The sequence below is a fragment of the Protomyctophum parallelum genome (assembly GCF_964188405.1).
Source record: "Protomyctophum parallelum genome assembly, chromosome: 1".
Taxonomy (NCBI): domain Eukaryota; kingdom Metazoa; phylum Chordata; class Actinopteri; order Myctophiformes; family Myctophidae; genus Protomyctophum; species Protomyctophum parallelum.
The window spans coordinates 85551761-85574604 of NC_139697.1; the positions used below are offsets into that span (position 1 = coordinate 85551761).

Consider the following 22844-nt stretch of genomic DNA (forward strand, 5'->3'; position numbering starts at 1 on the left):
ACACAGTAGATGGAAGGCTCAACACACAGTGAGTCCACTTCTGAAGGGGGTCCAGTACTTTGCACTCTGTGGTTAGTGTTGTGTATACTCGTATTAAGAGGGGATGCAAGTTCAGGACATGGCCAGGCTATCAAAATGAAAGATGTGGAGTGCGGTTTTGTGGAGTATACTTAAGATGTTATCACTGGTGTGAACAGACCCAGATAAATCGGTGGTTGGCACACTAGTGCCAAGGCACACTGGTGTGCCATGAAACAAGACCAGGTGTGCTTTGGGATTTTGTAACCACATATTCTTACAATATAATATATTGTATATTGAATATATACAACTTACAAGTTAAGAATATTTTGGATTTATTTTGTATATCAGTACTTTATATATTTCACTATTTAGTTTATTATACACATATTACACACTCATTAGCCAATACAGAGGCAAATTCTAGACCCTAAAAATGTGTAAGTGCAACCACTTTAAATCTGGCTTCCATATTTTGGGCATGTCATTGTAGGTGGAAGTTATCACATTACGTTTTCCCCCCATACATTTTCAAAAATAGCATCTGTCACATTGCTGTGAGCTTTGTAGTGAGCTTGTAGATCGGCTATGTTTGAGAGATTATGACTTGTCCATTGTGTGCCCAAAGTGTACAAACCACATGGTTTAATGAAATCAAATAGTAGATGGTGTTTTACAACTACCAAAAGCCTTCCTATAATGTTAATTGGAAGCACTCAGCACAAATTGTGAGAGACACATCTGGAGGACACATTTAAAGGCACACACACACACACACACACACACACACACACACACACACACACACACACACACACACACACACACACACACACACACACACACACACACACACACACACACACACACACACACACACACACACACACACACACAGTTTATATTACTCCTAAAGATTTCGCCAAACATCTCACACACTCCTATCCTCCTGGTGGAGACCTGTGCCCAGAAGGGCACATTTTCTAGTTCCTTTTGAAATGACAGCTTGCTAAAGGTAAGAAGATCAGTGTTCCTACATATTCAGTGCCTCAGTGGTATTAGCTGATTAAAACATTGGATAAAAGCAAACAGAAGAACAAATCTCACATAAGCAGTCCCCTCCCCACCCCAACTCCAATAATATTTCAAATTGTAACAATTCGTGGACTAGAATCCTAAAACCTCAACTGCCACTCGAATTGTGTTTCTATCATGCGTGTTCCCAATTTCCTTACTTAATGGTTGATACTCGGTATCGAGACATGGTGAGAAAAAATAGTAAAGAAACTCTTTGACGGAGGGAAAAAAAGTGGTTGGATTTCATTTTTCCCCTCCAATTTCAATTTCAAGGTCCACTTAATTCTTTATCAACTAATTAGTGTGATGCTGGGTGACCGGCAGCCCTCGAAGTCGTGCATATGGCTGAGGCACCGAGAAGCATTGGAGTCGGAAATGAAGAAGGCATTGGGGGGTAATATGGGTAGGGGCTGGTGTGGGGTCTGTGCATGTGTGTGTACATGTGTGTGGGGGGTGGATGGGTTGTGTGCAGGATGGGGTGTCGATTAAAGGGGGGGGGGGGGGGGGGGGCTGAGTTATCTGCCAATGTGAAGTGATTGACAGCCCCAGGGAGCCAGGCCACAGAAGGCCCCTGTATTATCCCCCCCCCCGCCCTCTCTCTCTCTCGTTTGATTTTCTTTTTTTTTGCTGATCCGGAGCCCTGCAGAGCTGAAAATGTAGCGGGCCGGGCTCATGGCTGCTCTATTCCTTGGACTGCCCGGTAAAGAGGGCCCCTGTGAGCTCAGCAGGAGCACGGCATCCAATTTACAGGCCTGTCCCACACAGCCCCAGGGGCCGCCGGCGGCACACTGCCATGATGGTCAGCTCCAGCAGCTCATAAATTATGCAGAGGCAATAAATGCACTGGGCAAACACTCCCTCAGACGCTCCCCAGCTCTGTATTTTTCCCCTCTCTCTTCTCCCTGCCTGCCTTCATCCCTTATTCCCCCAGATTTTAATACAGTGCACATAAGCCAGCAGCCATATAGAGACTGTCAGCTGTACAGATAAATATGGATAATAGAAGAAATGTGAAGACTGATTACATGTGGCAGGCTGCATGGTAGAAAACGCTGCACAATGTCATACATGCATGTACATTCATCGCAGCGTGTGAATAGATAACACCTGTCGGACCATGTATCACTCTCACGCACGGCACCCTACGTGGACCAAATGCTGCAGAGGACGCGATCAGATGAGCTGCATTCGCCGTCTCAACTGCTTGCATGTATTTTGGCCCTTCAGACTGCGACAAGAGTAATGTGACCAAGAACTCATTAGCCGCTTCTCTGACTGTGCAAACCACACACAAGAATGCGAGCAGGGAAGGAGTTAAAATAATGGTAGACATTTTTCCCCCCACTGTGTTGTGATCCATAAAAAAACACTAGCAGTCGTTCTTTCGCTCCTTTTTCTCTCTCTCTCTCTCTCTCTTTCTCTGCGTCGTCCCTAGCCGTGCTGAGCCAATTGCTTTGATTGCCAAGATAGAAGCCGGCTGGAATGACTTGCCCTTGCTTGTGAAGCAAATGGAACATGCTAATGGAACTCATCGTATTACCCGATGCAAAAGTGCCATAGCTCATTACTTTAAGATAAAAGGATATCACTGTAGACGGCGAGCAGAATTGACTTTCTGCGCCACGACTTGATGATGATTTAATCAACTGCTCTCTTTCACTTCTCATCCGCATGCCTGTCGCTTTCACAGGTGCCACTAAACGAGGCCCTCACAGTGGCTCACACAGCTAGTGAGGGAGAGAAAAAAGAAAGGAATTGCTGTCATTGCTGTTTTTTCTTCATCTCTCCCTGAGAATAGAGGTATGCAAATTTCCCAGAGCCACAAAGGATGGGGGGAGGGAAAAGAGGAAAACTTAATAAAATGGAAATACCTTTATAATGAGCAAAGTAAAAAAATAAAGAAAAGAGAAAGAGAAAAACAGAGATCAAGCATGACATGTAGGCAAGGGCAGACAATATGAACATCCTTCCACAAGCACAGTCGCCCACGCTTCGTCACGCCCAGTGTTCCAACACGGAGGAAACAGAAGAAATAACGATTGCCTTGGAAAGATAAAAACAACTCAGGCATATACAAGCAAACAAGTCAGAGCTGTCAGTCAATGATACGTGATCATAGTGTATTAATGCCCAACCTTATGCATAAAACAACCTAAAACAAGGATGTAAAAAACATGACAAATGTAGAATGTTTCTAAGGTACACATTGCTAAGTAGCAGGCACGAAGGAAAGATCCTTAGTGTCTGTTACTTAGCAATGTGTACGTTAGAAACACAAGCAGAGAGGGACTGCTGGATAATGGTAAGTCTGGAAGGGGTGTCTGTGAGAGTGTGACACTGCTGCATATAATAGGCCTAAGCATTAATAGGGTATACTCAGTCTACAGTATGTTATTGTATCATCATGAGGCACAGGTGACCTCAGAAATGCACTTATTGCTGTGCTCATGGGGGACCATTAGCTACTACTGAGTGAGTATGAATAACCATAGAGATGTCACATTTCCAGACTTCAAAGGCCCCTTTAAAAAGAAGGTCAGGTGTCTAAAAAGCGACAATGGAATGAAATAATATTTGAGAGACAACTCAAGCAGCCGGAGGTGCTGTCTTCACACAAACATAAACATCTTAAATACAATGAAACTTTGTTTTAATAATTAATATATTACAAATTCACATCAGATGAAGACCTGGGCCTAAACATTGTGAATAGTAACAACGTTCCATTTAGATAAGTGAAGGTAGCCATCTAGGCTGAGTCAGGGAAGTAGTTCTTATTTAAAGCAGTCATGTACAATAAGGAAAGCATTAGTCCTGGGAGGGGACTGACGAGGTAAAGTGATACTGTACCCAGGCCCACTGCTATTTACACAGGCCTGGCATTATACTGTACAGCTAGACCCCAGTGTTTAGCTTAAGTAACACAGGAATGTCAAACATTAGCCTCGGCTCTAAGAGCTGTTGATGTTGGCCTGTATCCGGAGCACTTCTGATTGCCCCGTTGCTCTCACCCGGGCCTCCCTTTTGGCTGAGTGCTCTTACAAATTTCCCTACGCTCTATCCAAGCGTCGAGGCTTTTGTTTATATTGGTCTGAAAGTAGGAGTAAATTATTCTTGTCCTAAATCCTCTCCAGCTGAGAGCAATATTGGCCCAATAGATGGGGAACATGAGGAGGCCATGGGCTGAATAGTAAACGATGATGGTGCTATGCCATCGTCTACAGCAGCGGGTTTCACCAAAGAGCTCTTGCCAAACCTGACCGCAGAAAATGTTTGTACTAAAGAGTTAACCACATCATACAAAGATGCGTGCGAGACAAGTATGCCATGCTCCCTCTTCCAACCTAACCTAACCTAAGTTCTGGAAATCCGCTGGTCTACAAATACAAACAGATGTTAAGTCAATCAAGACAAGGAACAAAACAACATGGCATACATAAACGATTATTCTGGAGGCAAACTGGGTGGATTTAACTAGCTCATTATACTGTAATTTCCAATCCCATCTGTAATGTCGGCTCTGATCTAATATTCTCTCGAATGCAAAATTCTTGAAGTCTGACTCTGCAGTGGATGTGTATTGCCGTCCACACCCGTGAGGGACATTAGCCTCAGGTTATGCTGGTTGCTGTCCATGACCCCGAAATTAATTACAGCTGATATGGGCTTCATTAAAGGGCCCTGTCGCGCAGAGGGCCGTGGCTGTTTATCAGCCTGGGCCAGGTTGTCCTGCAGGATGGCTGAAGGGTTTTAAGGCCAAGGGACGGGTGGGAGCCAGCCAGCTAGCCAGCTTGCCTGTCTGCATGCAGGCATGCCTGGAAGCTAGTGAGACAGCATGAAATATGACAGCCATCGCCAGGGTCAGCTCTGACAGTGCCAATTTGATGTGCTGTCGTCAAGGGCTCCTCACCGCCTCCCCCTTCCTCCCGGATATAGCTGTGTGTCCTGATGGTTTTCTGATGCAAACGGTCACGTGGTAAAAATCTCTTTTTCTCTATCTCACCTCCTGCTGCATGCTCCTCCATCTGCTGCTGGGGCCGGGGTGCCGCCGACCGCCTGCCTGTCACAGCGTGCGTGGAAATTAGCTGGGGAGGAGGTGCTCGCTTGTGCTAATTACATTTTAATCATTGGAAATGTGTTGGCAAATCAAGCCTTGATTGCCATCTTGGAGCCCAGCACTCCCTCTCTGTAGGTCTCAGGGAAAAGGGGGAAGCCTGCAATGCGGCTGAGCCCAGGCCATGCCGAGCCACTCGCTCACCGAACCCCCACCCCCCCACTCCATGTGCCACAACTCCAAATGGCTGTATGCCGGGGCCTACCGCTGAGCCAGTGCTGTGTTATTCATGGAGAATAGAGGAGATACCAGGATGTTGGGGAGATGGTGCCATATTCGTTATATCCCACCCACACATTGCACAGTCTGCCAGTCCCTCCACTGTGAACTGAAGAACAACAAATAGAGCCAGGCAGGAGGAGACAGACTGATGAGCTCAGGGGTTGCTACACAGCACCCGCCTGGCACATAGAAGGAGTTGACGGCAGCAGGCTCCTCCGACGCAACTCACTCACTAATTAGTTTTCTTATAAAATAGGTGGAAAAAACAGACTAAATCTGATCATCAGATAATTGTAAGTGTTCCAGAGAGAGAGAGAGAGAGAGGGAGAGGGAGAGGGAGAGGGGGGGAGAGAGAGAGAGAGAGAGAGAGAGAGAGAGAGAGAGAGAGAGAGAGAGAGACAGACAGAGATAGATAGAGAGAGAACACTGGAAGCAAGGAGGTAAAGAGTTTCTCCTCATCTGTTGCTGGTGGTGTTGACTGCGGGTCATCCATCTCGCTGATGGGAAGTGGCGACACGGTCCGCTTCGATGAGCAGAGGCAGAAACACTAACACGACTGCTAAAGCTCAATCACCCACTTCCTGCAGGCCTGTCCCACACTCTGAATTATTGTATCAAAGGTGATTTGTGGCAGATTCATTTCCTTCTGTTATGGGCAGGGTTAAGTACTCGCTCTACAGGCTGACTCAACAGTAAAGGATCATACGGCAAACCAGCATGAAGACGCCATACATACACTTGACTGCAGGGTTCATGCTGGAGTCTGAGGTTACTTGACCTCAGAAAATAGAAAGGAGGAAAGAAACCATCTTGTTTCGGGGGGGGAAACAACTGTCAGAAAATCCATAGAAGACAGCTTTGTCAGAAAACACCTACAAATTCAAGTGGTTGGAAGGAAATTCAACATGACATGTGTGACTGGGATAGATCGTTAAAATAAGCAGGGTCTGTGGTGATGACATAGGACTTCTAATTTCCACAGCATCTGCTGCATCATGTCAAGCTGTCATAAATATGTATGGTACAGTATTGTGGGGGGGGGGGGGGGGGGGAGTTAAACAAAAAATCAAAGGGGTAAAGTGGGAGTGTTTAAGACAGACAGTCCACATAGTGACATAAGGCATGCGTCTCTAGTCTCTACAGTCTATGCTTCCAACAGCCAAGTGTGTCCGCATCAGGGAGAACCAGACTGCCGTCTGGACCAATATAACCAGTCCTGATCTACAGGACCAGCGCCAGCCAACTGCAGCAGGCCAACATCTGAAGGCAATTTCCCTTCAAATGTAAAACTTTATCCAGACGGCATTCAATTTGACCGCAAAAAAACCTCTGGATTTCAGACAGTGGGATAGAGAGCAGCTTGAGGAGTGAGGGAGCGAGGGAGGGAGTGGAGGGGGGTTAGGGGGGTGCAGGGGGGCAGAAAAACGAAGCCTTCTATAAAATAATAAGAGCTTTATAGTCTATGACCTCTGGTTTCAATACCCTGGAGCGCATTCTTTTCATGTTTTATTTGACTGGACTTGGCCCAGACTTATTGAAAGAATATTTGAGGGGGGAGAGCTTTCTGCATCTGGCTCCTTTTTTTATTATGATTTCCATATTGTTAAATCTCTAATGGTTTACATTAGAAACGACACCAATGATATTGAATTAGAGAGCTGGCTCAGCAGTGTCAGCAAAGGAGGTGAGGGGCTCCAAAGTGAAAAAGAATACTCTTCTGAAATGCAGATGAGTTGTGTTCACGCACGCACGCACGCACGCACGCACGCACGCACGCACGCACGCACGCACGCACGCACGCACGCACGCACCACAGGTGCCTGTTTGGGCCCGGGCGATATGGACAAAATATCACAAAATATTCACCAAATACATCATTTTGTGACAATAATATGCATTTTCCTTTCAAATCTTTCAAAGATTGTCCAAATATAGCTAAAAAATCACACCCGTGTGAAGTAAGTGGTTCCCGGAACTTCCAGACCCGCATGAACGCATCCAGGGTCCGAAACGGTCGAGAAATGACAGAGTTACCGTGTGGAGGTTCCCAGGGGGTCCCTCTACTGTACTGTACTGATACAACTGAAATCATCCTATATACAGTTAATATGTCTGTGTGTGTTAGGCTGCACAACAGTGACACTTGGTTTTGAAAACCAACCCAAGTCTATTTTCGTGCTCAGACCCAGGCACCCAGGCAGCCAGGCACACACAAAGCTACTTAATGAAGTGGTTGCACCACTTAAAAATTGGAAACTCCAATCTCACAACGCATCACAAGAGCTTGTCAATCAGCTATTTTTTTTCTTCCTTCATGTGTGATTGGTTAGTAGGAAGCATGCATGGAGCTCCAACGTTACTCATCATTTAAGCCGCTCTCTGTGAGAGACATGAAGCAGTGTGTGGAACTGGAGCTGCAGGGCACAGATTTCCACTGATTAAAAAGGGGCCAGGCACAGCTTCCCGAATGTCAACGTATTATGCTCCCACACAACGCACGCACGCATGCACCTTTCACAGAACAGCCTGAGACTGTAGGAGGAAGAGGAAGGTGTAGTGTTTTTTTCTTTCTTACAAATGCATTTGTTATACAAGAAAAAGACACGTTCAATATCTGAGTCAAGAGGTGAGAGACTCTGAACATGGTTCTCTCAGCTATAGGCACGGCTCCAGGGCGCCTGGAGGTGGAAAGCACAAAGCAGGTGAACTGTTGGAAAGAAGGAAAGAAAACTCCAACAAATGTGCACAAAATCTCACCTCAGTCCTGGAAACAATTTCCACGGAAATTCAGTCAAAGCAGATGAAGTATTCTGAGCTAATTAAAGTACATCAAAATGCATTGTTTGCACCATTATGGTGACTCCCCAGAGATGGGTCCACTTGGTGTGCATTTTAATTACGGAACACAAAAGGCATTTAGCGTTGATGCCTGGCATCTTCATTAACGCAATCACCCCATAAATACAAACAATCAAACTTATAGTAATGCATTTTCCTTATATGCAGTATTGTAATGAATAATACTGTCAAGAAGACCAATTGCATTTTTTTATATACTGTAATTAAGGCTGGTGTAACAAAAATAAACTTCTGCTAAATTTACAGTGTGGACACACCCAAGCCCATATAATACCCTATTCAAAACAGTGAAATGTGCCAATATCTTTCTATGCACAATGGACACAAACTGCAATACAAGTCACGTGGAAGTAGTCTGCCACATAATCCTCCGGGGAACGTAAAAATATGTGTCAATTTCCTCCCTATGTATAAATTAAGCTCAACCTACAGAATAGTATGATTATGCATGGATGCAAATGCTGGTATGCTTGCCTGGCAATGGGCTCCAACCCTGTGGTGTGGGGTGATATATGCTGTATCCTCTACCCTCTCCCTGCACATTGACTCATAGCAGAGGGAAGGCAGAGGAAAAAAAATCAGGATTAGGTCCTGTGCATCTAATCACTTAACTTCTCACACCTGATGGCACACTATTAACTTTCACTGTCTCCGGTGACCCTGTGGGTCGTTGCCCATCACATCAAGTTTTTATTAGGGAATTTTCCTCATCATTAGCCATGGCCTGGAAACGAGCCATTAATATTCATACTGGCAAACCAAAATGAGGTCCCGCCGATTTTCCATCATCCGGGCTGTGAGCTGTGCAGCTGCTGCCGCTAACAATGCCCCAATGCTGCACACATTCATAGAGTATCATTACGGGGCTCCATAAAGCTCCTTCTCCGGTGCCTGCCCCTGATGGGGAGGAGGACCCGAGTGGAAGTGGTAGAAGGAGGAGGAGGCTGTGAGGCTTGCAGCCAAGCTGACACCAGACCGAGAGCGAAACGGCCTTGCTCTGCCAACAATCTGCCTGGAAGTCTCATCCATAAAGACTGCCACAGTCAATGCTAACAACCCCTGCAGCCTCCTGCCAAGGACACACAGATGAGATGCAGAGTTCCGTCAGTGCTCCCACATTTGGAGTACACACTGTTTATCAGTCTGAGATGCCAGTCAGAAACACTGCAGCCCCCATTTGGTCATGGCTTGAGGGCTTATAGAAAGAAATCACACTCGTGTGAAGTGAGGGCCACTCTTATCATACATGGTCATACATCATCACATTCCGGCCAATCACTTTTGGCGTCCTCACTTTTTATCTTCACTTTTTAAGCCCTAAATCATCGATATGGGGTACACTCACACGCACACACAAAGCTGGGCATTGGAGGGCTAAGTGCCCCTCAAAAATATTCAAAGACGGCCTGGGCCATGGCTCAATGGTCCAGGCACCTTGGCTGGTAATCCAGTCTGGCAGTGTGCCGCTGGGTTTGACTCCCGATCCCAACGGCCTTTACTGCATGTCTACCCCCCATCTCTCTCCCCATTTCCTGTCAGCCTACTGTCTGTGGCGAAAGCCACAAAAATATATATATATTCAAAGACATGAAGAAATATTGATATTGTGTGCATTCAGCTTAGAATAAACACTACAGTTCATGGCAAAGGCAAAGCATATGTATCCGTGACAAAATCTAATTTGAATCGTTGTTTTTATCGAATAGATGGCTAAATACAGTAGCAAAATCCTCAGTGTTAATTGAACTCTACTTTAATTGAGAGTAAATGTTAAGACCCTCAGAGTAGGATTGTATTGGGTAGGCGTGTACGACACCTCTAGTGTTAATTATACAAGATGGCATAGCACATAGATGTGGACTGTAGGTTATCATTCATTGGTACGGTCAAGCCCAGCTCCTTTCCGCAGCCAGACGGAGGGCATCTTGAGTCTCTGCTGCCAACTAGAGCAGGTGTTCAGGCTTCCATGCAGTGTGTGAACAAGGGTGTGATAAGGTGCTTCTGAGCAACAATGGCCCAGGCAACTCATCACGATAAGACCCCCCCCCCTCTCTCTCTCCGTTACCCACTCAACATAAGTGAAACTACTGTTGGCCTCGATACAGAGGAAGGACTCTCCTGCGCCACGGCAATGACAGCAATTAACGGACGACTACCTGGCAGACCTAGATAAACGTTATTGAAGGACGCCAGGGCACAGGAAACCTACGCTGTCATCTGCGGGCTACGTGGCACAAGAGCAGAGGCAAGGGCTAACACGAAAGGTAGAAGTAGAAAATCAAGCCTTTTACTACTCCCCACTGTAGATCATAAATTGATGATATTGTCATGGGCAGTTTCTTTATTGGGTATGTTATTTTATTTAGTGTGTGATGTGTGGTGTTGGTCTGCACGAGACAGGAGTATCAGCAAATTGCTCACTGACATCAACAGGAATTGTTTTTCTTCATTCCACTGATTTAAACAACTGTATATTAGCGTATCCAGTGAAACGCAGACGTGAGATGACACAGAGAATACACATGCAGCCCTTTCAGCACTGGCGTCTATCTGATAATTAGACTCGCAGTGACAAAAACACTTTGTTGTTCTCCCATTATGATTTTCCGGTTGTCAACAGTCAACATCAGAAGTCTCCTCATTATACAGAGAAAAGCCAGTGCTGCACACTCCTGTCAAAGACTCCTGTCGGCTGCACATGCAAACAAGCCAGGATGAATAAACATTAGTTGTTGTCGAGGGCTAGACTTTGAGCCGTGAGGCTCCCAATGATCCGCTTTGTACCAAATAAAAATATTTAATTTAAGAGACTGATGCGGGGCAAAATTAAATTAAAAGGAAACCGCGCTAACTGTTAAAACAAATTACTCGCAGCACGCTAAATTACATTTGCTCCTCCATCAGCGAGATCAAACAAGCCTGGTTTGACTCTCCTGCGCTAATGATTTCCTGCACTCACCTCCCTTTTTCATCCCAGGGGTGTTAATAAACAGTCCGTCTGGCTTTTTGTTTGTTTGTTTGTGTGGTTTATTTATACATTTTCCAAGCTCCACATCTCATCTCCCTCCCTCCTCCCCTCCCTCTGCCTCACGCCAGTGGCAGGTTGGGTGAATTAGAGGGATTCTAATGTAATCCCAGGGACAGCGGGCTCCTGAAATACGTGCTCAATTAAAGCAGGATGAGCCCAGTGGGAGCGCCCCTGGAGCGGGGGTGCGCAGTGAGTGACACGGCCCTTTGGTTGGGATTAATTAGCATGCTAAGTGGAAGAGAGCACGGTAGCAGGCGACGCGCCACAGACCAGCCCACATGACATCCACCTCCCACAACACCGGCTGACCACACCAGGCTCGCCTCTCTTTCACCATCCGTCAAACAGTCCATGCACTATCCCTGATGAGTACACAGGCAGTCAACCGGCGTTATGAGGACTGTGAACTTGACCTAAACAGACCACAGATGATTATCGCGTGCCGCCAGGACAAATTATGCATATGGACTGCTAAATAAGTATTACATAAGTATACAGAAATATTACAGTACAGAGATATTTTAGAATCAAACCAAAACACAACCTACGGTGCAAGTGGGTTAGGGTTAGTAGGCCAAAACATGATTTTAAAAAACTGACAGACAGACAGACTCACAGAAGCAAAAACATAATCCCTTGTCTTTGGCAGTTCAGGTCTGGTGGGGATTTAAAACTGTGTGGTTCCTTGGTCTATACTGAAAAGTGCTCAAAATAAATTTGGCAAAATTATCCCCAGACAAACACACAAACAAAACAAAAAGAAACGGACGAACTTATATAGACATCTTGCCGCTTACAGAGGCAGAGCAACTCTGAAAACAAAATGAAAGAAAATGCAGTTGGATGAACTCGTATTAATACTATTCCAGTCTAGTCTTTGACTGCTGAGTGGGTCTTGGCAGCGAACATGTCAAGAGACTGGACAATACAGAGCTATCCTAAAACCTGCCATGAAGGCTGCTGCGAGCTAACAGCTGGAGGTTTGGCTCAATTAGACTTCAAATGAAGGAGAACTGCTGGCTAGCAGAGTTGGCCAAAATCTTAAGTCCAATTAAGAGATGTAGAGATAAGGCGTCTTAACTTCTCTTAGTATGTTCAGCTGTATCAAACTGTTTGTTACATGTGTGATTATTCCAAAAGATACAAAAGGGAGGCTATCTCAAACTTCAAGTCAAAGAGGACAAAATGCTCACATTTCCACTTAGATATTTGGTTCACATCACATAAGAACAAGCCTCGGGACCGCAGGCGGTTTGTTTTCAAAAGAAAAGAAAAAAGCCTGGGCCTGGAAATGTGGCATAGGAGGAGTTGGAGTGAACCGTATTCCGCTAAACAATAACAGTGCAGAATGTGAATGCAGACAGTGCAAATGTGGTGACGTCAGTGTTCTCCATGTGTTCTACCAGGGAGGGGAGGAGGAGGGGGCGGGGGCTAGGGGAGGCGGGCTCATAGGTTGGTGAATCAATAGGGAGCCGGCGTCCGTTTACAGCGATAGTTTCATCCGCCCTTCTATGCCAAGAAAAGCTCGGGTACTTTCAGACTATAAAAGAACAAACACATGTGTGCTAATACCATGGGTGGCAAGTTTTCTGCTTCTTTTTTCATTCTTTTTTTGGCCTACAACATTGTTTCCAGAACTTAAACTGCCAAACAACAATGTACTGCAGCCAAGGCTCTTGTTGTCTTCACATTGACTGTACCAGCAGGGGGGAGGACGCCAGTATCAAAGTCTGTATTACCCATGAACAAATACAATAATATACTAGCAATCCAGGACAAACCCATTCCATGCAGTTTAACACAACACATTTACACACAAGCATCAAATAAAGCCATTCCTTCATACTTCAAACTTCAAAGTTTTTCCAATTTAGCTGGAAAGATTGTATGTCTCCTTTACGTATGTCAATACTGCCAAAAACATCAGCATTTCTCTGCCAAGGACTTGCTTAGTAATATTTCTTAATAATTGGTTACTGGTATTCCTGTTTGACTGAGAGCCTAGAACATCTCATCTCGTTTCATTATTAGCTCGGCGAAGCTGGACAGAACAAGGACATAATGGTAACTGACATGCTGACATGCATCCTGTCAGTGGGTGAGGGTCAGCTCAGCTGATGTGGTTTTTCCCCTTCATGTGGTTTGCAGGTGTGTTATTCTAGGCCACTGACTACCGCTAACCATGTGTGTTGTTAGGGTGTTTCTGAATAAGTGAGTGTGGCCCAATAAAAACTGACCTCCCTTCGGCTTCCCTTAGCTTTCAAGCTAACTCAGCAGTCAGCACACAATGTCCTGCATAGTTTATGACAACCCAACTATGGTCTGAGAGAGCGAGAGAGAGAGAGAGAGAGAGAGAGAGAGAGAGAGAGAGAGAGAGAGAGAGAGAGTGAGAGCAAGTACTAGAGTGTTTTGTCAGCCATAATTACTCTCCAATTATATGGTCAAAACATGGTATTAAGGGGCACTTTGTTGTCTGGGAACCCTGACTTTGATCAAGTTGTGGTGGAATGTGTTTCACATTAGGGGCCCTGCTATGATGTATGTTTCCTGTCACGGCAAGGATAACAGTGGGGGCAACGGAGCAGCCCCCCACCTGCTGGGAGCAACAGGGTTCCTCCAACCATCCCTCAGGCCACAGAGAGGATAGGGGAGAGGGATGCAGCGCTGGAGTGGACATTGAGTACATTTATTTGATCAGTGTTACTTCAGTAATTATTTTGTGTTAAGCCTTACGCTCCACTACATTTCTAGGAAGGGAACCTTTTCCACCGAAGGAAGGATGTATAGGACTTCCAAGGGGTCAGAGTGATAAAAAACAGATCTCCCAAAGAGACCTACAATGTGGGGTTGAAACCCGCTGCTTAACATAATTTGAAATGACGTGTATTTCCTACTAGAACACAACTCCATTTAGTGCACACAGGAGAGGAAAAGGTTGCCTGAGGTATTCTACCATAAACTGCAGTGCACACTGCCAACAACCATCTGCTGCAGTCATTTATCTGTTCTCATCAGTTCAGAATATAGAAAATGCACTGTATGGTCTGTGTTCATATTGAGTTAGCTAAACTCGCTGTTATCTCTGTGAGCAATGTCACAGTTGGCAGTTTGCCCCAGTGGTGTGAAGTTGATAGCCCAGAAATGGCCCATTCATCACGTTAACACATAGCCAAGGTCAGCGATTGTTGCCCCGGAGCATTATTCCAGACATAATACAGTATATTAACACAAAGTGCTCAAGGAAAATTACAGTGACCTGCTGATTCTCTCTTGGTTTGGCAGAACTGGACTTGAGAAACAATCCACTTATCAAAGATGTGGGGGGAAAAAATAAAAAATAAAAAAAACAACATTTAATCGCGCCTTCTCTCAGAGAGGGAGTAGTCTAGACTTCTGCTGGTCATCTGCTGCAGGCAAGCGAGAACCCCTCTCCTGGGGGATATCAGTGGTCTCCCAGGCATGGCATGGCATGTGCACTCTCCAGGACCCCCTTAGGTCCTGCTGCATGCTGGCCTGCACAGTGGACACCACCATCTGCTGCCTCCCCATTGGTAACTTGGCCAGTCAGGCTGTGTAGGCAGCCCTCCCCTGATTTGGGCGTGGGGCCCGGGGGTTGGAGGAGGAGGAGGGGAGGCCTCCCTGGTGTTTCAGAGAGCCACTCCATAACACTTTCCTCATGAGCAGTCCTCCGGAGGGCTCCTGGAACGTCTCGGAGCCATCTGGGGAGAAGTGGAGCGTGGCAGGGAGCAGCTGGACGCCTACAGCTGCTATTTAAGCCCTGGCAGCACAGCTCCATCAGTCAGTCAGCACAGAGGAGCAGAACCTAGCCCAGTGGCACTCCAAGCATGTCCCAGTATACTAATTCACCCTGCACTGTCAAATCCATAGTGCTATATGTAACTCTTGTACAAATGTAACCAAATAGACGTGTATACGGATAAATGCATATTTAGAGCTCAAGTAGATGGAAGGCTCAACACACAGTGAGTCCACTTCTGAAGGGGGTCCAGTACTTTGCACTCTGTGGTTAGTGTTGTGTATACTCGTATTAAGAGGGGATGCAAGTTCAGGACATGGCCAGGCTATCAAAATGAAAGATGTGGAGTGCCGTTTTGTGGAGTATACTTAAGATGTTATCACTGGTGTGAACAGACCCAGATAAATCGGTGGTTGGCACACTAGTGCCAAGGCACACTGGTGTGCCATGAAACAAGACCAGGTGTGCTTTGGGATTTTGTAACCACATATTCTTACAATATAATATATTGTATATTGAATATATACAACTTACAAGTTAAGAATATTTTGTATTTATTTTGTATATCAGTACTTTATATATTTCACTATTTAGTTTATTATACACACTCATTAGCCAATACAGAGGCAAATTCTAGACCCTAAAACATGTGTAAGTGTAACCACTTTAAATCTGGCTTCCATATTTTGGGCATGTCATTGTAGGTGGAAGTTATCACATTACGTTTTCCCCCCATACATTTTCAAAAATAGCATCTGTCACATTGCTGTGAGCTTTGTAGTGAGCTTGTAGATCGGCTATGTTTGAGAGATTATGACTTGTCCATTGTGTGCCCAAAGTGTACAAACCACATGGTTTAATGAAATCAAATAGTAGATGGTGTTTTACAACTACCAAAAGCCTTCCTATAATGTTAATTGGAAGCACTCAGCACAAATTGTGAGAGACACATCTGGAGGACACATTTAAAGGCAAATACTTTTTTACGTGCACACACACACACACACACACACACACACACACACACACACACACACACACACACACACACACACACACACACACACACACACACACACACACACACACACACACACACACACACACACACACACACACACACACACACACACACACACACACACACACACACACAATGCAAGGAGTTTTCACCATGCATTATTGCCAATATGCTGAAAGAAAATGTTGTAACGGTACGGTTGTAACACAATGCACTCAGGGTACGCACACACACGTACGCGTGCATGCACATACTGTCAAAACCTGCAATAACAATAATGACAAAATAAGGGTCTCTTCTTCGTAAATCCTACATGGGAGGTTTCCTCACATGGCCACATAGTCTTGATTCTTGCACCCCTGGAGGTTCAGCCCCATATGAAGCTACGGGGGGAAATGTTCTTGTCAGGAGAACATTAATTAAAGTGTTAAAGGTAGAAGAAGTATTGACTTCCTTTCCTCTATACCACCACCCCCCCACCCCCCCACACACGCTGCCCCCAGAGGTAAAGGCTTCCACTTGCTCGGGCCCGGGAGCTAACTGGGAAAAAAAAGCCCCACTAAGACCAATTAAGGCCTTCACTAGGAGACTGAAAGGAAGACAAATGGAGGCAGAAGGCCCGATTACAAGAAACCTTTGTACAGATGTAAAGCAATTAGAGCGGTCTCCCGGGCCAGACAGTGCGGTACCTGTGAGTCATGGATCCTGCAGCCAGTCGAAAGTCGGAACAATCCCTCTTTTCTGTTTGGGGCCCCAGTCAGCCTGTGTATTAGTGTCATATATCAGCCGATAGGCCCTGGTATTGGTTTCTCCGGTGCAGGGAAGAGGCAGTAGTCTGCCAAAGCGGACCACTCCACCCTCCATTATCTGTCTATTGGGAGAACAGGGGCACTATTATCCATTCAGGAGGGGCCTTTCTTGATAAAACAAGGGTGGATAGGAAGTGTGGAAGCTCTCCGGTGTCCACCGCTGCCATCAGGGAAGTTTGTCTGAGAGGTCACTCTGATAAAAGCTACGGTAATTATTCTACACGGCACCACAGATTACCGATCGGAGTGCATTTAGCCAGGGCCGAACAGTCCGTGACCCCATAACACACCGGGGTGGAAGAAAGTGTCTGCTTTAAAATGAACTATGCATGCTCTGAAGAACATCGGACCGATTTACAAGAATATTCCAAAAATACCTGATGATACACTACAGTATCTTTCCTGCTAGGTGTACTTCACTCTCTTCAATAGTGCCCAAGTCAAGCTTGATACTATATATATATATATATATATATATAGAGAAGAAAAACATTAAGAAAAAGTAATTGAAAAACCATGGTAGAAGTATATCAGTCATCAGGGACATGTGTTTTCAATGAGCCTAATATGGTTAAAATGGAGACTGAAGTTGAATGGGCGTGTCTCATCTAAAGAATATCAAATGTCTAAATATTGAATCAAACAACTTATAAACTGTCTGGGATGCAGAGTAGACGTTAAAATGACCCAAGAAGTGCAAGAACTTCTTATAGGGTGAAAAGCGCCAATTGTTGATATATATATATATATATATATATATATACCATGCATATATACCATGCATGTCAGGAACGATGCAATATCCATGTATACGATTAAACGGCACAAATGTTATGCGAAAGGACTTATACTGGCTGAGTGGCATAAACATGACGTCCTGCTCCGCCAATCAGTGAAGCAGATGGTTTGGGTTGGAAACTGTTCTGACATTCCATATGTTGAATCCCCCCCCATCCATCCTTCCTCTTCGATGTCTCCCATTCAAATTTCAAACTCTAGACAGGCCTGCCCCAAAGTTATTAGTGCAGTTGTGCCCGGCAGCCGACGAAAACTAGAGTATTCAACAGGCCCGAAAATTCAGGCCCGGCCCTACCTCATCAAACCGTATACACTCAAGAGAATGTCCCCGCTACCACCCTTGACCTGTTCTGACATTTATGTTGGTCTGACCTCATGAAACCCTGTACACTCAATGTTCAAATACAATATATTACAATATATACATATATTTTCCAGAGAATCACTGTTTTTACTTATACAGTATCCTTAATAATAAATGTTTCCCTTGAAAAACCTGCACTATGCAAGTCTCACACGTTTCATTTATTTGCTAAATAGTTACTATATCGTCCATGTATATTATCATCAACCATGTATCGTGATACGTATCGTTGTTAAAATGTATCGTTACACCGCTGCTATCTACTGAATCCATCTATCTGTGTCTGTCTGTCTGTCTGTCTGTCTGTCTGTTTTGTGGACACACAGAGACACACAGACAGATTTCACACATTTATAGTAGGATGACAAATAGCTGATGTAGAAGCAATATGTTGTGAGCTTTGAAAACTTTTCAAATCTAGTTTGGTCTCCCTATAGGCATGTTAGGTTTGTGAGGCCCACCCACGGTCCACACATATATCCTCTGTCCACCCATAAAGCAATTTTAAAATAGGACGTTGAACTGTTTTGCCTATAATGACTTTCCCAAAATAGGAATGCTAGGTTGAAAGTGGTTATTACAATGGCAACGTGTGGCCTGGGCCGTGGCTCAGCGGGGCAGGCACCTCGGCTGGTAGCTTTAGTCTGGCAGTGTGCCGCGGGTTCGACTCCCGATCCCGACGGCATGTCACCCCCCCATTTCTCTCAACATTTCCTGTCAGCCTACTGTCTGTCCCTCTATATAAAATATAGGCGAAAGCCACAAAAAAAAATCATACAAAAATTATAATAATAATAATGGCAACGTGTATGATATATAAACTCAATTGCAGTATGTCTCTTACTACCGCAGTGTCAATTGTCAACGGTGGGCACAACAGAGCAGCCGAGCAGAGCGGATCGGGCCAGAATCTGTGGAGAAGAACAAATTGATTCCTAATGGAAATTTATGCTCAATGGTCCTATCTACAATTAACCAAAGCAAAAATCCTCCTTGTGACCCAAGATTATGAAATAATTTTGAAAAATGGAGGCTTGGTCTATAATGACCTTTTTTCCCTTCGTCTAAGAGGAGGCGAGCTGCAGTCCTCATTATTTAATGGTGGCTTTAAAAAGCAGGTAGAGGAGAATGAATGTGCGGCTGTCATTGTGTGTAATGGGGCTAATAATGGTATCCTGCATACTGCATAATGATGCCCCCCCCACCCCCCGTCACACAGAAGCTATCGTCTCTCCTCCGTTGGTTCGTGCAGCAAGGCACCTCAGAACAAGCTCTCATTTTATAAACAGTATTATTTTGAGTATTCATTTAACTCTGAAAGTGTAAAAATGAACACACCACTAAGCCAGGGAGTTAACGCTAGTAAAATAAATACTGACACAGACTGTCTGTCTGTCTGACTGACTGACTCTTGCAGCTGCTTTATCTATCTGTCTGCACCTTCATTCACACATACAAAATATTCTACAGCAAATTAACAAAATACATATCCTGTCTTGTTACTTTGAGTCCTAAACGTGATTTAAAAGCATCTGAAATAGGCTACTGTGGCCATATTACCTATACACTAAATTCCATCACATAAAAACAGTTCTGGAAAAACTCAGGCCATCATAAAGTGCAAATCACATTACTGAATAATAAAATATACGTCCGATTGATACTGCCAGAGTTGTAAATCTGCACAGAACTGCGTAGCTTGATTTGAGAGCTGTAGAAAACCATTTGACTTCACAGTTCAAGCTTGATGAAGTCCCTGGATGCTGCTGGTTAAAGACTTAAGCAGATGGCCAAATACTTGGCTCAGGAAAAGAGCTGCTCTAAATATTTTTGGCAATGCTACAGGCATATGGCAAAAGTTCATGCCAAACACTCCATTTCACAAGAAGATTCAGCCCACGGGAAAGAAGAAGAAAGAAGAAAAAAGAAAACAGAAAAGAATGAAATAATAAGAGACAGAGAAAAGAGAGAGTGACAGGGGGATGTTGAAATGCCAGACATATGATACTATCTGGTCTGTATGTATCTAATTCAGTACGGGCCCATCCAGCTCTCTCTCGATCTTAGATAATCATTGCCACAATAACATTGAGTTGAGGGATAAATGGGGTTCTGCTTTAGATCAGGCAGTAATCTACAACTCTGTGCAAATCGTGGGGGCGGAGCATGCCCTCGGCACTCTGGGAAAGTCAGACACACTATCCTGGGGATTGGGCTGCACTCACATCCTTTTGTCTCTGGCCAAGAGATTAGGTGTGAGGACATTTTGCGGAGAGTGGATACACAGTTAAGATTTGAAGAGCTCAGTTGGGGGATTTAGTATCAATAAAGACACAGATAGGAGGGGGGAGCTATAGGCCATGAGGGAGAGTAAAAAAAACTCATATCCTACCCCTGCCCCGCCCAATATAACAGAGGGAAATGTATGAACAGTTTTAGTTCTCTGAAGTGTTTGTAGAAATAATCTAGCCATGTGTTTTTGAGAGGCGTTAGCCCTTCCTATGCCCAGCTTTCCGGGTTTGTGTATACACAAACATTCGCTTGTGATTGGCTGATCACCCCATAGCAATGATTTGATTGGCTGAGCAAAGTACATATTGAAGAAAAAAGTGAGGGCAGAAATGTGAAAACGCAAAAGTGAGGACGCACATTGTGATTGGCAAGAATGAGATGATGTATGATGATAAGAGCGCCCCTCACTTCACACGGGTGTGATGTTTGAGGGACGCTAGCCCCTCCTATGTCCAGCTTTTGGTGTGTGTGCACAAACTTTGTCCTGCACAAACATTAAAATGCCATTGACAATGAATGGAGACGGTGAACGGTGGTTAGAGCTTGGGGTGCGGTAACCACTGGAGTTGAAAAGAGAACGGATGATTGGCAGCCCATTCAACATTAGTGGGAGGAATATCTCTCTGCAGGGTTTGACAGGCAGGGGAGTGTATCAATCATGCTGCTGTGTGCTTCCAACAATGCAATCTTCGATCACTTTGGATTTTCTTCCTCCACTCTGCGCTCTCCATTCTGTTGCACAGGCAGGAAGCATAAACACTTGTTTTGATCAGTGGGAAGAAAAAAATATATAAAGAATGCAAGAAAGAAAACGTCTTAAAAATCTGGCAAACTGGCAATAGCCTGGTTTTTCTTCTATTATTAATCACAGGCCTTGAATAACTTGCTGCCAAAGTATGAGTTCTATCAAGAAGGAAAAAAGAGAGTCTATCAAATCCTGATGCACTGGCACACTGTGCCTTCTGAGTGAATTATGGAGTGATGACTGTAGTCAGAGCAACAATGGAGGAGATGACATTTATGGACAACCCTGAAAGGCCTTTCATGTTGACCACCTTGTGCATTATGTTATTTTTTATCATCCTCCTCTGATCATCCTCCTCTGCCTCCTGCTAAACCTTGCCTTTGAAGTAAAAAGAGAGGAAAAAGTCACGTAATATACTTCGGTCCACCATAAATAAGTGGCAGATGGGCAGATCAACATGGACACAGAAAACGATGCCTTAAAAATATTAAATAAAATAATAAATAAATACAAGGTAGGCCTACCTGATGAACACAAGCCGATTTTCCAAGGAAACATTATAAAAGAGAAACAGGACGTGAAAAAAGAAAAAGAAAACAAATTATGTGAACCTGACGTGAAAGAGAGGCCAAGGACGTTGTTTCCCCAAGCGTTGGATTGCTTTCACATCAGATGATTAGCCTCATCCATGCTAATTACGGTGAATGGAAACTAATTAAGAGGAACTACGTGATGGGTAATGAGGATTTGGGGCTCCGTCCATCCTAGGACAAGGCTCACTCTGCACTATACCCCCTCGGCTAGCACTATACGGTTCTCCTTTACGTCTCCTCTCTGGCTCAGAAGGGACACAGCTGCCTTTTATATTCAAGCCAGGCAGATGAAACCATCCTTTGTACGTCAGTCAAAGTCTAGCAGTAATAGGATGAGCAATTAAATCCTCAGTCGGATGAACAGGGGAATCAGCCATTACTGTGACTACCCGTAGCACGAATTCTTCCATTGAAATCAAGAGAGCGTTAAATCTAGCCACACTGTGTGCTCGGTGCAGATAGCTGTTCCCTTCTGCAAAAAATAAAATAAGATAGAAAAAAATCTCCCTTCAGTTCTTCCACTTCCCCCGTGGTACAGTATGTCCTAATGATGTGCATACTGCTGGAGTGAAGCTAATAAGCAGTGCTAGGAGGGGGCAACTCTTGGAGAAGCACACCAATTATTTCAGCAACAGCAGCAGCAGCAGTTCTTGCAAGCAGTTCTATCTTCACCTGCCTTCACCTGCCAGTGGTTGGAGGCCAGGTCAACACAGGGCAAGACCCATGACTCTAAACTGCTGAGCTGTTACATCCAGCCTGATGGGGGCTTTTCCCATCCAGGCAGACAGGATTGCAATTAGGCTACAAGGACATGGCCTAATGTTATAGCTGCTCAGCAATAACCAGATAGAGACAAGACACTCACCCCCCATTGAGGAGGCACAAAAAAGCTCAAGCCTGCCTAAAAATGGTTGTAGAGATAAGCTCAGGCTTTAGATTTTGGCTTTCAGAAAACGGCCACAAGCACGAAGACTGAATGTCAAAAATGACAAAACTGACAGGCTGGGGTTCTTGGTATGAATAAGTATGTATGAATAAACCCTAGAAGACAGAGGAAGACTTTGAAATACAGTGTGTCATCACACTGGGCATTATAAAGCCAGCTAATTAGCGATGCAAATATTAAGCTATGGCTTGACAAATT

General features: G+C 44.7%; 1 protein-coding gene across 9 annotated transcripts in view; it reads right to left on the minus strand.

Moving 5' to 3' along the window:
• auts2a (activator of transcription and developmental regulator AUTS2 a) overlaps positions 1-22844 on the minus strand; it is a 369856-nt gene that overhangs the window by 130603 nt on the left and 216409 nt on the right. The window lies entirely within an intron of this gene.